Below are 14,561 nucleotides of genomic sequence, written 5' to 3' on the forward strand. Positions count from 1 at the left end.
ATTCCGACCCCTGAATATTATCCGACTACCACCAAAATCAATAGGCTTCTTCCTCTGTGGGGCCTCCAACAACCCTCCAAATTTCGTTACTATCCGATTAAAATTCCAACCTGTATCGTGGTTACAAAAAATGGAAAAATTTAATATATTACTGACTTTTGCGATATCTCGGTTGTTTACGCCAACATTCTTTGCGTCAATATAAAGGAGATCATTTCTTCTTCCACTTCCATTGGCGGGCTTTCCATTTGGAATACTCCTACCAGAAGCGGAGATATTCGCATAAGAAAAAAACGTTGACTTTACTCCACATAATCTTTTTGCTTATTCCGACTCCTGAATATTATCCGACCATCACCAAACTTAATAGGCTTCTTTCTCTTTGGGACCCCCATTAACCCCCAAAATTTCGTGACGATCCGATCAAAATTGATTGAAAAAAATCGGAAAATGGGATGCATTATCGACTATTGCCATATCTCTGCTGCGATTGCTGCGACAACCTACTTTACATCGTTGTAAAGGTGATATTTTCTACTTTCCTTGCCAGGTTTTGCTTTTGATATACCTCTTAAAGAAACAGAGATATTGGCTTTGAAATAAAATGTTGACTCCAAATAAGTTTTTTGCCAATTCCGACCCCTAAATATTATCCGACCATCACCAAAATCAATAGGCTTCTTCCCCTGTGAGACCCCCATTAGCCCTCAAAATTTCGTGACGATTCGATCAAAATTGGGACCAGTAGCGTGATTTCCAAAAAAATGGATAAATGGGATGTATTACCGACTATTGCGATATCTCCGTTATTTGGTTACCTACGCCGACCTAATTTACATCATTGTAAGTACGGGATCTTCTACTTCTACTTTCATAGTCAGGCTTTGCTTTTGGAAAGTTTCCAACCAAAGCTGTGATATTCGTCAATATGATTAAAATCGCAAAAATGAAAATTGGGGTTTTATTTGCTAGTATTGTGATATCTTCGTTGTTTGATCACCTACGAGCACCAACTTTACATCATTAGAAAGGTTATATTTTCTACTTTCAATGTCAGGTATACCCCATATAGAAGCTGAGATATTCGTTTTGGAAAAAAACGTTGTCTTTTTATCCACCTAAGTTTTTTGCCCTTTCCGACCCCTAAATATTATCCGACCATCACCAAAATAGGCTTCTTCCCCTCCGGGACCCCCATCAATATCCAAAATTTCGTGACGATCCGATCAAAATTGCGACCTGTAGCGTGATTACAAGGTTTAGATGGACAGACGGACAGACAAACGGGCGGACGGACACACATAGCCGACTCAGCTCGTCGAAACATTCATTTTGGTATATATAAGTATGGGTCTACGACCATTATTTCGATGCGTTACAAACTTTTTGGGCAAAACCAACTTATAATTCCCTCCCCACATAGTGGTGTAGGGTATAATAATAAAAATATTCTTATATTAACAAAATCATATTTAATTTCATATTTTTTATCATTTTATTTTAAAAATTCGAAAATTTCCATTGTTTCTCAATTAACGAAACCAATTATTAACAAAGTATTGCCATATAATTTTTTCGTGAAAAGCACTCTTTTCTTCAAACCAAAAATTAACAATTTATAAAAACTTAACAATCTGGCATTACGAATGATATACGAAAGCAAACATTAAAAGGAACAAAATAAGAAAGCACAAGGTACATTTTTTTTAATGTTATGTCGATTACATTGCACCTCGATTACAGAAACAATAGAAAAGTAGAAATTCCAATAAAAATTAACTTTCTTTTCGCATAACCAAACTCTCACAATTCACACTTTTACAGTGTTTTCTAATCATATGTTTTTGTTTTATTTCATTTGATTCCTCTAATGTTGCCATATTTGTACTAAATAATACAATTTTCAAAATTCACCAAATCGATCGAATTCTGAAGAAGCTAAAACAAAAACGATCGAAATGAAATTACGGAATTCAAACCATTCCAAAGAGATTCTGTGACAACCTGTATAATTCGTTCGACCAAATTTCAACTGACAAAATCAATGCACAAATGAATTATTTTAGAATAGTTGCAATCTTTTGAAGTTCACATACTTGTAAATACTTGCAAGGACGCATATTTTTTGCATTAAAAATATTTTATAAACAGTGTTACTCCATTTTCCGTGAAAATCGATTATGCGTACTGCCTCCGGTCCCGATCATCACGGATAATCTAGGTCCGACTGTATTAATTTCGTGTCCCAAGTTGTGACCAAAATACATTTTAGAATTTGGGTCGACACTCGCTAAAAAATAAAAGTTGGTGAGGGTCGCCAAAAAACGGCCGCTGTGCCAGAAAAAAATTAAGCTGTGCGTGAACGGATAATGCAAGATCGCCATGTTATATACCGTGTGATAGAAGCATCCATGAATACCCGCAAAATAGTTTTTTCTCGTTAGGTCCAGCACAATTTTGCTCAAAAAAGGCTCTTGTCGATTGGCATTGTGAATAAATACGATCGAAGTGCTTCAAACTATATTTATAAGATCGGCACAGACGACGAATCATGGATCTATGCGTATGAGCCCGAAACAAAACTTCAATCGACGAAAGTTGTTCATGGAAGAAGCACTTCGGCAAACTGACGATGTGCCGACTATACGGCTTGAGCAACGAAAGACGGTTAATTCTGAGTAGTACACTACAATTTGTTTGCCTAAAGTCTCCGGAAAAATTAAAAAAACGAACATGAGAAGACGAATCATTGTGCACCATGATAATGCGAGCTCTCAAACATCGACTCAAAGCAGCACCTTTTTGACCGGACAAAACGTGGAATTGATGGGTCATTGATGATTCCCCAACATCAAGAAAAAAAGGAGTGGTCAACAATTTTAGTCGCCAGAAGATGATGTTGATGCGCTCAAAAGCCTTGATTTGGAGGTGTGTCAATCATGTCACTGTAAACAACACAAGACATGATCGTATGTCAAACTGTCCTAAGTACGCTAAGGCTAAAAACTGTCAAACTTAAAAAAAACACAAAAAATGTCGAACAGCGACTAGCAACAGGCCGCAAACTTTTCTAGTTCTCCTCGTACAAAAAATGGTATTATAGCATGAGTTTGGTTGCGAATTTGTAGTTGGCCGGAGTATTTTAACCTTCGGTTGGTCTCCAGCTTCACCCACAATGAATGAAAGACTTGCTACAATACACTGAAGACAAGGACGAAGCTTTGATCTGTTCGTGTTTAGAGCGCTTAGATATTGAGATTAAAATTATTCTATGCGATTTCAATCCCAAAATTGGAAAGGAGAATATCATTGGTCTAACAGTCGGGAAATTCAGTATACATAATGAAACAGCTGACGAAGCTAATAGACTTCGCAGCGGCAAAAAAGAGTTTCTTGATGTACCAGATTTAAGCATGTCGTCATTCACAAGGGCAAATCTTTGCCTCCAGACCAAAAAAAAAAAAACATGAAATCAATTTGATCACGTTGTGATCGATAGAAGATGGATGTACGATCGTTCCGAGGAGCAAAGACCACTAACTTGGTACGTACCCGATTAAAGCAACAAGTGGAGAGCAATGGAAATCTTTTCTTAGTTCGGTTTTTAGGATAATTTTTTGTAGAAGGCCAAGTAAGTAAGTACATAAGTATGTAAGACGTCGAAGAACATTACAAATGCCAACATGCTTAAAACCCAGGTTGTCCGAAAATGTTGAACTACAACATTTTCACATCTAATTCGAATAAATTCAGTTGTAATTCGATACATTTCACATTTAACGGAGTTTTAATTGTATGTAGTGGTATCATAATCAAACTAGAGGTCACATTTATAGTTAAATATTGAGAAATTTTGGCACAAGGTACTTGTTTGATCAAGGAATATGCCAATAATTTCGATAATTGTACGATAGTACTTAGCAGGTGACTATATTGACTATAGTTTTTGTGGAAAAAATATCCAAATTTAATTCCACATTTTGAAATTCTGGGTGTTATATTCCAAAACCACCTCTTACCTTCTCCCTTGAAGCAAATTATATAAAATAACATATAAGTGGGTTTCCTTTATCCTTGTGGCTTTTTTTTGTAAAGAACTACATTTACCTTCCATGTAGAATTGTGACAATCTAGTTCAATTGAACGACCTAGTTCACTATCTAGTTAAATGGACTCTGGTCCTTTGTATGAAAAAACTGCATATGCAAAATTTCACACGGTAGTTTGTTTGACTTTACTCAAACATTTGTTGAACTAGGACAGTGAACTATGAACTTGATGGTGTGGTTGTGGTTGAAGGTAATAACAGCACATGACAAGCGACTGGAATACCGATGAGTATAACGACGATTTATGTTGGCGGCGGCTTTGGTTTGGTACGGCAACTGCCCGATAAGTATAACCAGGAATAGTGGCAGTTTGGACACATTATCGGCCGATGACGAGGATGGCGACGGTTTTGACACAATAACTGCCCTGCCCGATGATAACGCGCTGTGATGGCGGCAGAAATGGTACAAGAACTGACCGATGATGAAGCGCTATGCTGGCGGCAGCTTTAACATAACAGATGTCCGATGCTCACAACGATGCAACGGGGTGTCGCTGCTCGGTTACGGTCAGCGTAGGGTCAGCCCTCACTTGGCCCTGCGGTTAGTCGGTGTCAACGCAGCCCGAAGAATAGGGTGTGTTGCTACAGCCCTCCCTTGGCCCTGCGGTCAGTCGGCGTTAACGCAGCCCGAAGAATAGAGTGTATTGCTACAACTCTCACTTGGCCTTGCAGTCTATATGCGTCAGTGCAGCCCGAAGAATAGGGTGTATTTCTACAGCCCTCAGTCTACGTCACCACAAAGAGTAAATGCCTATTGGTCAGCTTACTAAGGCTCCGACCAACAGACGACTCCCTCGATTGAGTGAACAACAACTCCTTTTATACCATTTCGGCTGATCGTTCCATCCAACAGTTTCTTCTCACGGACAATGTTTACAGGCATTAGTACTGTCAGTGGTACAAAGCAATGTCACTGTGGTAACACTACTAACCGCCAGATGTCGTTGTCCTTCATTCAAGTGTTGATGCGGACGATATTCGCTAGGTGGATTGTTCGACCGTTAATATTTAAAAATGTATTTAAATTAAAAATGTAAAAGCAATATTACAAATGTGACCAAAAACGAATATTATCGTTCGGTCCCACGCCCCACCCGACCGAGGGGGCCACCTCCCTATATCGTAGGGAACGCGTACACCCCATATACCGGACGATGGAGGGTTAGTAGAATGATGGGATGACCGGCTACATATTAAATCAGCCGGCAGACAGTAATAGTAAACAAGTATATATACACTAATACTAATTATAATAAGGTTAGATGAAGAAGTACTAAATCACAAATCATGCATACGTGTTTGGCACTATTAATATTATGACTTTTGGTCGGTACAATGTATCTATTCCACTATATAATCTACTATTTTTGAAATTTGATATGTAGCGATAGCATGTTTATTATTATATTTATACTCTTTTAAATATGATTTCATATCTTAACAGTTTTGTGGATACCCTCACACATTTGGAGTAAAAATAAAAAATTTAAAACTTTTTGATTGTTTCAGGTTATGGAACACAACTAATGTTTTAATATGTTATTCAAATAAACGTCGTTTATTTACGCAAACACTTCATACAGAAAGCAGTATCATGACCATTGTTAAAATACAAAAGCTTAATACAAATGATATTTTCTTTCAAGGTTTCATTTATTTCCCGACACGACTTATTTAGAAAAGTCGTTCATTATGGCGCGCACTCAGTTGACATTCAATTCTCATGTTTTCTTGTTTCTCTTTGTGAAATCAAGTTGTCCTATCAACTTTAAACCTAAGCGTTTATATGGAAACGGAAAGATTCAAAGGTAACGATTGTATTGATACGACATTGTCTTTAAGAAAATCTGTACCTTTGTTGCCATTGTGTTTTCCGTGGCGTTACACAAATATTCACCATTATTTGTAAATCTTATTGTAACTCACAATAAACATAGCTAAACACTTTATTGGCTTCGGATAATAAAATTCGTATATACTATGCAAATTACTAGCAACGTAAGCAGTATTGTTCGTTAAAAACATTCTACAGTAGGATTTTGTGTAAAATAAATTAAAATTACTGTATAGATTGTTACGTAACGAGATGTTTATTTAATGTTATAATATATGAGAGCTTTTCAATTCTTCTCACTTAAAATGGAGATCAAAGAGTAAATGCAACATGCAACCATTTAAAATCGCCTGTTAAAAAATTCAAGTACTGAAGCAGTTTTTCAACATCAGCTCTTGTTTTTGAGACATAGCGCTGGGACTTATTTACGATTTTTACCCAGGTTTTCGTTACACTTGGTCACCAAAAATATTTTTTAGGTTTTTTAACATGAGTTTGATATTGTATGTCAAAATACTTGGGACCTTTACGGATATCTTTTAATGAAATAAAGATATCAAATTGGGCGTAATATCCGACAGTTTGGTGAGGGTCTTGACAATTCAACGGTAAATGGTGGTTCTGTTAACAACAAAAACGGATAGAATTTGGCTAAATTCTTAGATTTCTAGTAAAAAATTTCAAGCCAAAATATCGACAGGACGAACTTTTTAGACCCCGACCATAAATAAGATTGTGTCTGAAACTTTAAAAAATACCGAAAATCAGGCGGTACCATTATATATCAAAACGTGGACCTGAACCTACCTACCATTACCTGCGACAATGTTTTATAACCCTAAAGAAGACCAAAAATCGGGAGGTACCATTCTAGGGGTTATCTGAAAGAGAGGACCGATATAATTCATGTTCTTTATCAAATATCCAATATTGTAATATTAACTTCTGTAACAAAATATAAAGCTTGATTTCGACAGACGGGCGGACGGACAGGCGAACATCGTTGTGTCGACTTAGAATTTTATGCTGATCAAGAATATTGCTACGGAATTAGGTTTAACTTAATTCCGTGTAGACGTTGTTTAATCCCACGATACGATTTTTACCAAGCAAAACGAGGATTCGTTTAGATTACGATTCAACAATGCTTTATTGACGTTATTCACGCAAGACCTCGTTTCTCCACTAAGCACATAGCTTTACTCTATTGAGGTTACTCTTTACTTAGTTTCCACTGACTTTTTTAATTAGCGGTCTGTATTACAACTCACCTACTTTCCCGTACTTATACTTTATACTCGCTCGCTCATGCGTAGACTGTTCTAGCATTGTCAATGTAGAATGTTCCACAATGATCACGCGACATGCTAGACGATTCGTAGATGTACATACAAACAGACGGATGAATGTTAACCTCAAATGGGGCAGAGGTAATAAATAAGAGAGAGTAGAAGGGGTTACAATGAATGACGTCACAATGTAGAAAGATTTAGTCTAAATGATGAAAACAAATGATGTGAGGGTACAACAAAAACAATAGCAATTCTGTACAGTAGTTGTTGCCGTAAAATAAATTCAAATAAAATAAATTAACGAACATTCGCCTAAATTACCTACAATACACAAGTTATTTTGGTAACAATATATGTATACTTTATAGGATATCCGACCAAAATATCGATGTGTTGCAAATCGGATGACAAAGTTATTATACCCCCCATGCTAAATGTTATACATTTTATCAGTTCCGTTAAATAAGGCTATACAGATAGGCGGTGTTCCCAGCAAAATGTTCGATGCCAAAGATGCTATTAAAGCATAGGTGCGAGTGATTTGGCATGCCATCTTCAGCATCTTCACTTATTCTTTTTACTAGAAATAATGTGACCCTTTATATATCCAAATCATTTTAAGCCCTAAGCAAGGCATATTCATCTTTACCAACACTTGTGCATGTTATCCTAAAAAAATCTCTAGAATAGTATTTTCACTACCGCTTTGGCATGTCATCTTTACCAACGCTTTGGCAAGTCATCTTAATGAATTGTTAGCATGGCACTGTGGTCCATTCTGTCACGTTGTCATGAAATTTTTACGTTTTCTTTGAAATATGCGGTATTGGAGTGTGCTTCTAACGACAAACAATGTTCTTTTTTAATTAAAGCGAATTCATTCAAAAACTTACTTAGCTATCAATATTTACTTACACATATAAAAGAGCAGTGAGGTAAGTGACTGACTGATTCTTCAAGGCTCAGGCGAAACGAATGAAGCTAGAAACTTGAAATGTTGAGTGCGGGTTGCTGTTGGTGGGTAGGAGTGAGATAAGGCTGGGTTTTTAGGGTGTGATAAGGCTGGGTTTTTATTAGGCAAACGGGAACAGATAGAATCCTGATATTTAGAAAGTAGGCCACTAATGGAGTAAGAAAGAGGTACCAAAGGTTTTTTGATAGAGCTGGAATCAAGAAATTTTGAACGTGGGTCACTGATGAAGAGTACGAAAGATGTAACAAAGGGTTTTTGGAAATTTGAACTATAAGTGTTCGAAAGGTACTGTATTTAGTACAATTTGGATTTGAGTGAACAGTTAGAGCTGGAATCCTGATATTTGGAAAGAGTAATAAAGATGCAGCAAAGGGTTTTTAGAAATTCAAACTATAAGTGTAGGGAAAGTACTACATGGTACTTAATTTAGTACAATTTGGATTTGCGTGGAACTAGCATCTTGAAATGATGAGGAATGAGGGTCACTGATGAAGAGTAAGAATGGTATACCAAAGGGTTTTTGGAAATTCGAACTATAAGTGTTCGAAAAGTACTCAATGGTGTTAAATCAGGAAATTTGGGGTCACTGATGAAGAGTAAGAAAGATGTAACAAAGGGTTTTTGGAAATTCGAACTATAAGTTTTCGAAAAGTACTATATGGTACTGAATTTAGTACAATTTGAGAATTAGGATTACTGTTGGAATGCAGGATTGTGATATGGAGGCAGTTTTGGAAAAGTACTAAATTTAGATTTGGATAGAGCTGGAATACTGAAATAAAACATTTAGATAACTGTTACAGTGTAAAATTGAGATATGGAGGTATTTTTGGAAATTCGTACGTATGTATACGAAAAGTACTAAATGATACTAAAATCCGTACAATTTGGATTTGCGTGAACGGATAGAGCTGTAATCCTAAAACTGTGGTCCATTCTATAGAATGTCATTTTCAGCAAATCGTTGTCATGAAATTTTTACGTTTTCTTTGAAATATGCGGTATTGGAGTGTCCTTCTAACGACAAACAATGTTCTTTATTAATTAAAGCGAATTCATTCAAAAACTTACTTAGCTATCAATATTTACTTACACATATAAAAGAGCAGTGTGGTAAGTGACTGACTGATTCTTCAAGGCTCAGGCGAAACGAATGAAGCTAGAAACTTGAAATGTTGAGTGCGGGTTGCTGTTGGTGGGTAGGAGTGAGATAAGGCTGGGTTTTTAGGGTGTGATAAGGCTGGGTTTTTATTAGGCAAACGGGAACAGATAGAATCCTGATATTTAGAAAGTAGGCCACTAATGGAGTGAGAAAGAGGTACCAAAGGTTTTTTGATAGAGCTGGAATCAAGAAATTTTGAACGTGGGTCACTGATGAAGAGTAAGAAAGATGTAACAAAGGGTTTTTGGAAATTTGAACTATAAGTGTTCGAAAGGTACTGTATTTAGTACAATTTGGATTTGAGTGAACAGTTAGAGCTGGAATCCTGATATTTGGAAAGAGTAATAAAGATGCAGCAAAGGGTTTTTAGAAATTCAAACTATAAGTGTAGGGAAAGTACTACATGGTACTTAATTTAGTACAATTTGGATTTGGGTAGAACTAGCATCTTGAAATGATGAGGAATGAGGGTCACTGATGAAGAGTAAGAAAGGTATACCAAAGGGTTTTTGGAAATTCGAACTGTAAGTGTTCGAAAAGTACTCAATGGTGTTAAATCAGGAAATTTGGGGTCACTGATGAAGAGTAAGAAAGATGTAACAAAGGGTTTTTGGAAATTCGAACTATAAGTTTTCGAAAAGTACTATATGGTACTGAATTTAGTACATTTTGAGAATTAGGATTACTGTTGGAATGCAGGATTGTGATATGGAGGCAGTTTTGGAAAAGTACTAAATTTTGATTTGGATAGAGCTGGAATACTGAAATAAAACATTTAGATAACTGTTACAGTATAAAATTGAGATATGAAGGTATTTTTGGAAATGCGTACGTATGTGTACGAAAAGTACTAAATGATACTAAAATCCGTACAATTTGGATTTGCGTGAACGGATAGAGCTGTAATCCTAAAATTTGGAATAAAAATTACTATTGGAGAGTAGGATTGAGGTAGTTTTGGAAATTCAACAACATTGGCTACAATTTAAATTTAGGTGAACGTACTTATGTGTACGAAAAGTGCATTTCGTTATTGTGTAAAGGGGAAGAACATTTTGAAATTTGGTATAAGGATAGCGTTAGCGCTTAGAGTGGAGATAAGAAGGTGTTGGAAATACGTACACATAGAAAAATATATGTATGTTAGAAATAAATTTGGATTCAAACAAATTTATGTTTGAGACTGGTTGCAAACAAATATATGATTGGGTCCAAACAAATATATGTTTGCAACCTTTTGTAACATACCTCAATTTTATTTGTTTGGGTGCCAACATATTTTTTATGTTAGAACATATTTTTTATGGTCGGAGAGAGAATTTTTGTCGAAGGGAGTAACAACAGGGCTCTCACGACTGCGGAATGTTGTTTTATAATAAAAAACTCTGTGTATGATGTAATAGAAGAAGCAGAAGCGAAGACGGGAAGGTAAAATAGTTTGTGTTTGCTTTGGTGGTGTGTATGCCAAACGCGTGTGTTTCGTGCGTTTTTTCCACATGCAGTATTTTTTCTGTTTCTTTCAGTTAACCAACCTAGCAAACGAAGAGGAAAAGAAACAAATTCTATGAATTATTTTTGTTCTTTTTTTCAGTTTTCTAAATACAATCGTTGAGTAAAGACGGTAAAGTGTGTGAATAAAACAGTGTTTTGTGTTTTCTTAAAGAAATTGTGAGCAAGTGAGCATACATTTCAATGTGCTTTACATTGAAATTTACGCTCCCTTGCTCTCAGTAAGCGCCCAGTGTTGCATGTGTCTGTTTTTTATTTATTTATTTATTTTATTTATTTTATTTATTTATTTGGTGTTTCTCCTGCACAACAAGACAAAAGTCTTATAAGTTACAGTACAGGATTGTAAATATAATCACATATCCGTGTGTTAAAATCATTAAAAATTACATAATTTTACTTTTACTATTTGTAATAAAGTTATGATAAAAAAATTATGAAATGAATATGAATAAGTAAAAAAGAAGCAATAAAAATTGAATTAGAAGCATTGTGGCGTTTTTTTATTGGGATAGCGTTTGCAATTTTGTTTTTTCAAAATAGTCTGGCTTAATCCCATTGTTGTTGTTTTAATTTTTTAACCCCCCCTTACCCCTTGGCGAACAATGCCAAATCTTTTCCAGTAATAAAATAGTTGTTTTAAAAAAATTAAAACAACAACAATGGGATTAAGCCAGACTATTTTGAAAAAACAAAATTGAATTACAATAAAAATTTTAATGTTTAAGTTACATATCCGTAATGAAAACAGCAGAAAGGACATTATGATCATACCAAGCGTTTCATGTTATCATTGAAAAATAATTTTGAAGCCTTTTTTTGAAAGTAGCAACATTGTTGATGCGTTGTAAAACAGATGATAGAGCATTCCAATGACGTATAGTGCCAATAAAAAATTGCCTTTCAGACACAAGGGTCCTCCGTCTAAAAGGTATAATCTTCTTTCCTCTACGCGATCTTGTAAATAATAGTCTTTTAAACAGATGCTTCGGTTTTTCTTAGAAAATAGCCTTATGAAGAAATTGTAATGATTTAATTTTATGAAGAGTGTCAAAGTTTACCCCATAAAGTGATTTGGAGAATTGTGTGACATTTTGTCTTTTTCTTAAACCATATACATAACGTGTTATGCTATTAAATGTCACGTTCAGTTTATGACGACTCAGTGAATCGCAATTAGCAAATATTTCACACCCATACAATAAACCTGGCATCAAGAATGTTTTTGCCAAAAGGCAACGAATTTCGGGAGGAGTGTATGAATGCGTTAACCACAACGCCCGAAGTTTGGAGTAGGTTTGTCCAACGACAGCATTTATATGGTTGTTCCAGTTTAAGGAGTTGTTGAAAATAACGCCAAGATTTTTGACGCTGGAGACCTGTTCAATTTTTTCATTGTTGACGAGGATATCAATGAAAAAATTTTGGCTTTTTGTGGCTTTTGGGTTTGTATTTATATTATATCTAAACAAAGATTTGTTTGCACCCAAACATACATTTGTTTGCAGGACCCAAACATATGTTATGTTTGGGACTGGTTGCAAACAAATATATGTTTGCTGCAAAATATATGTGGGACATATGTTAGAGAGGCCTTTATTCCTCCGTGTACGAAAAGTACACAATAGTACTGTAATTGGTTTTAGAATAACATATAGAGCTGGAAAAGTGAATTGCGGTTGGGATATTTGAAACTTATACTATATGTTCGATAAGTGCTATATTTGGTACCATTTTGGTGTTGTATAGGGCTGGAATTTCGAATTTTTGTATAAGATCCAGTGTTTGTGTTTAGGTAAGGAGTTTTTTGTGATACCAGAAATGCTTCTTGGTCGTTACAAGGGGGGAGGGGGCAAATGCTTGTTTTCTCGAAATATTCATATTTTTTTACATAGAAATGAACTGTTTTGTAGGCTTTATGGGGGGCAGCAGCCCCTCCGCAGCTATTCCTGGCTACGCCCATGGTTATATAGGTGTATGTACCGAAATTACAGATACTTCCATTGGATAATGTGCATAAAATCTTCAAAATACCCTAAATCTTCACAATATTCGTTTTAATAATAAACGTGGATTGAAGTGAACATTTTCAAAATTAAGCTTTTATCTAAAAGTTCAAGGGATAAATTTAAAGCCAATTGGACAATGTAGATTTGTTCTACGAGAGGTACCGTTATATCGGGATATACGGAAACGTGGATTTCTATGGCCATTTTGAATACTGTAGCGGGATATTAATTCTTTCTAGGCTCCAATTGCAAAAAGGCCCTTAAGAGGATTGAAAACACGAACACGTTACAAAAACAATTATTTATTCAGTAAAATAATAGGTTTGTCCTTGTACTTTCTCAGAAAATATTACTCAGTAACTTCTTTTTAGAGAGTAAAGCATTTTATACACTTTCAAAGGAAAAAATTAAGAAAGTAAAAATACAACATTCAGTAATTTTCAATTTGATTAATATTTACGATTATGATATTTGAATATTTTAAACTTTTAACAACTGCTAAAGCTACAAAATGTTACTGAACAAAATTACATCAGTAAAAATTATAAGTTCTCAGTAATAAAAATTTCAAAACAAGTTTCTCAGTTCATTCTCTTTTACTGAACATTTGTGTAATAAAAACAACATTCAGTAACAATTTGTAATAATTATTACAAATTATCGAGTACACAGACACACTTAATATGTGATACTACGAAGGTTTCTATGAGAATGAATGTATGAAAAAATATGTACATATGTATATCAATGGGGTAAAATAAAATATTTGTCAACATTAACCCACTGTTTTTGTAAAAAAATTTATTCTTTTCACACGAATTATCAAATTTTGTAGATCGATTTACCCGCTTTAGCCCAAATCTAAAGCGCTGATTTATAAATGAGGAATTCTTAACGATTAGGTATGTATGTCTTCAAGGGGCCGAGCTATGGATGCCTAAATTATCACGAATATAAACGAACGAACAAAAATTAGTTGCAAAAACAGTGGGTAGCAATGACACAATTTCAATATTTCAAAATTGCTGTGTTTCAATAAATTCAAAATAAAACAAAAGATGCAATGTGTGATACTTCGCTACAATATCGAAAATTTTACGGACCTATTCGGGTTCTTGGCGAATTTTGAATGTGCGTTGGTGTTAAAGGTGAGATGAAGTACTAAATACTGTCTTAGTGGGTACAGTACTAAAATGAATTAAATCAATTAAATATTGGTAATTAATATAGGAAGATGCAATGTGTGATACTTCGCTACAATATCGAAAATTGTACGGACCTATTCGGGTTCTTGGCGAATTTTGAATGTGCGTTGGTGTGAAAGGTGAGATGAAGTAATAATAATTGTTTTTATAGTAATGTACTTTCCCTAAACCCACATTTTAATCGTTTCTATGGGTGAAAGTGGTACTACACGCAGAAAAATATATGTTAGAAATATGTTTGGATCCAAACAAATATTTGTTTGGGACTGGTTGCAAACAAATATATTTTTGGATCCAAACATATATTTGTTTGGACACAAGCAACATTTTGTAACATATCTCAATTTTATATGTTTAGGTACCAGAACATATTTTTTATGGGTGGAGAGGATTTTTGTTAAAGAGAGTAAAAACAGGGCTCTCGCAGCTGCGGAATGCTGGTTTATAACAAAGAGCTGTGTGCATA

Source organism: Musca autumnalis, unplaced genomic scaffold (assembly GCF_047663935.1).
Source record: "Musca autumnalis isolate F117 unplaced genomic scaffold, ASM4766393v1 scaffold_5, whole genome shotgun sequence".
Classification (NCBI taxonomy): Eukaryota; Metazoa; Arthropoda; class Insecta; order Diptera; family Muscidae; genus Musca; species Musca autumnalis.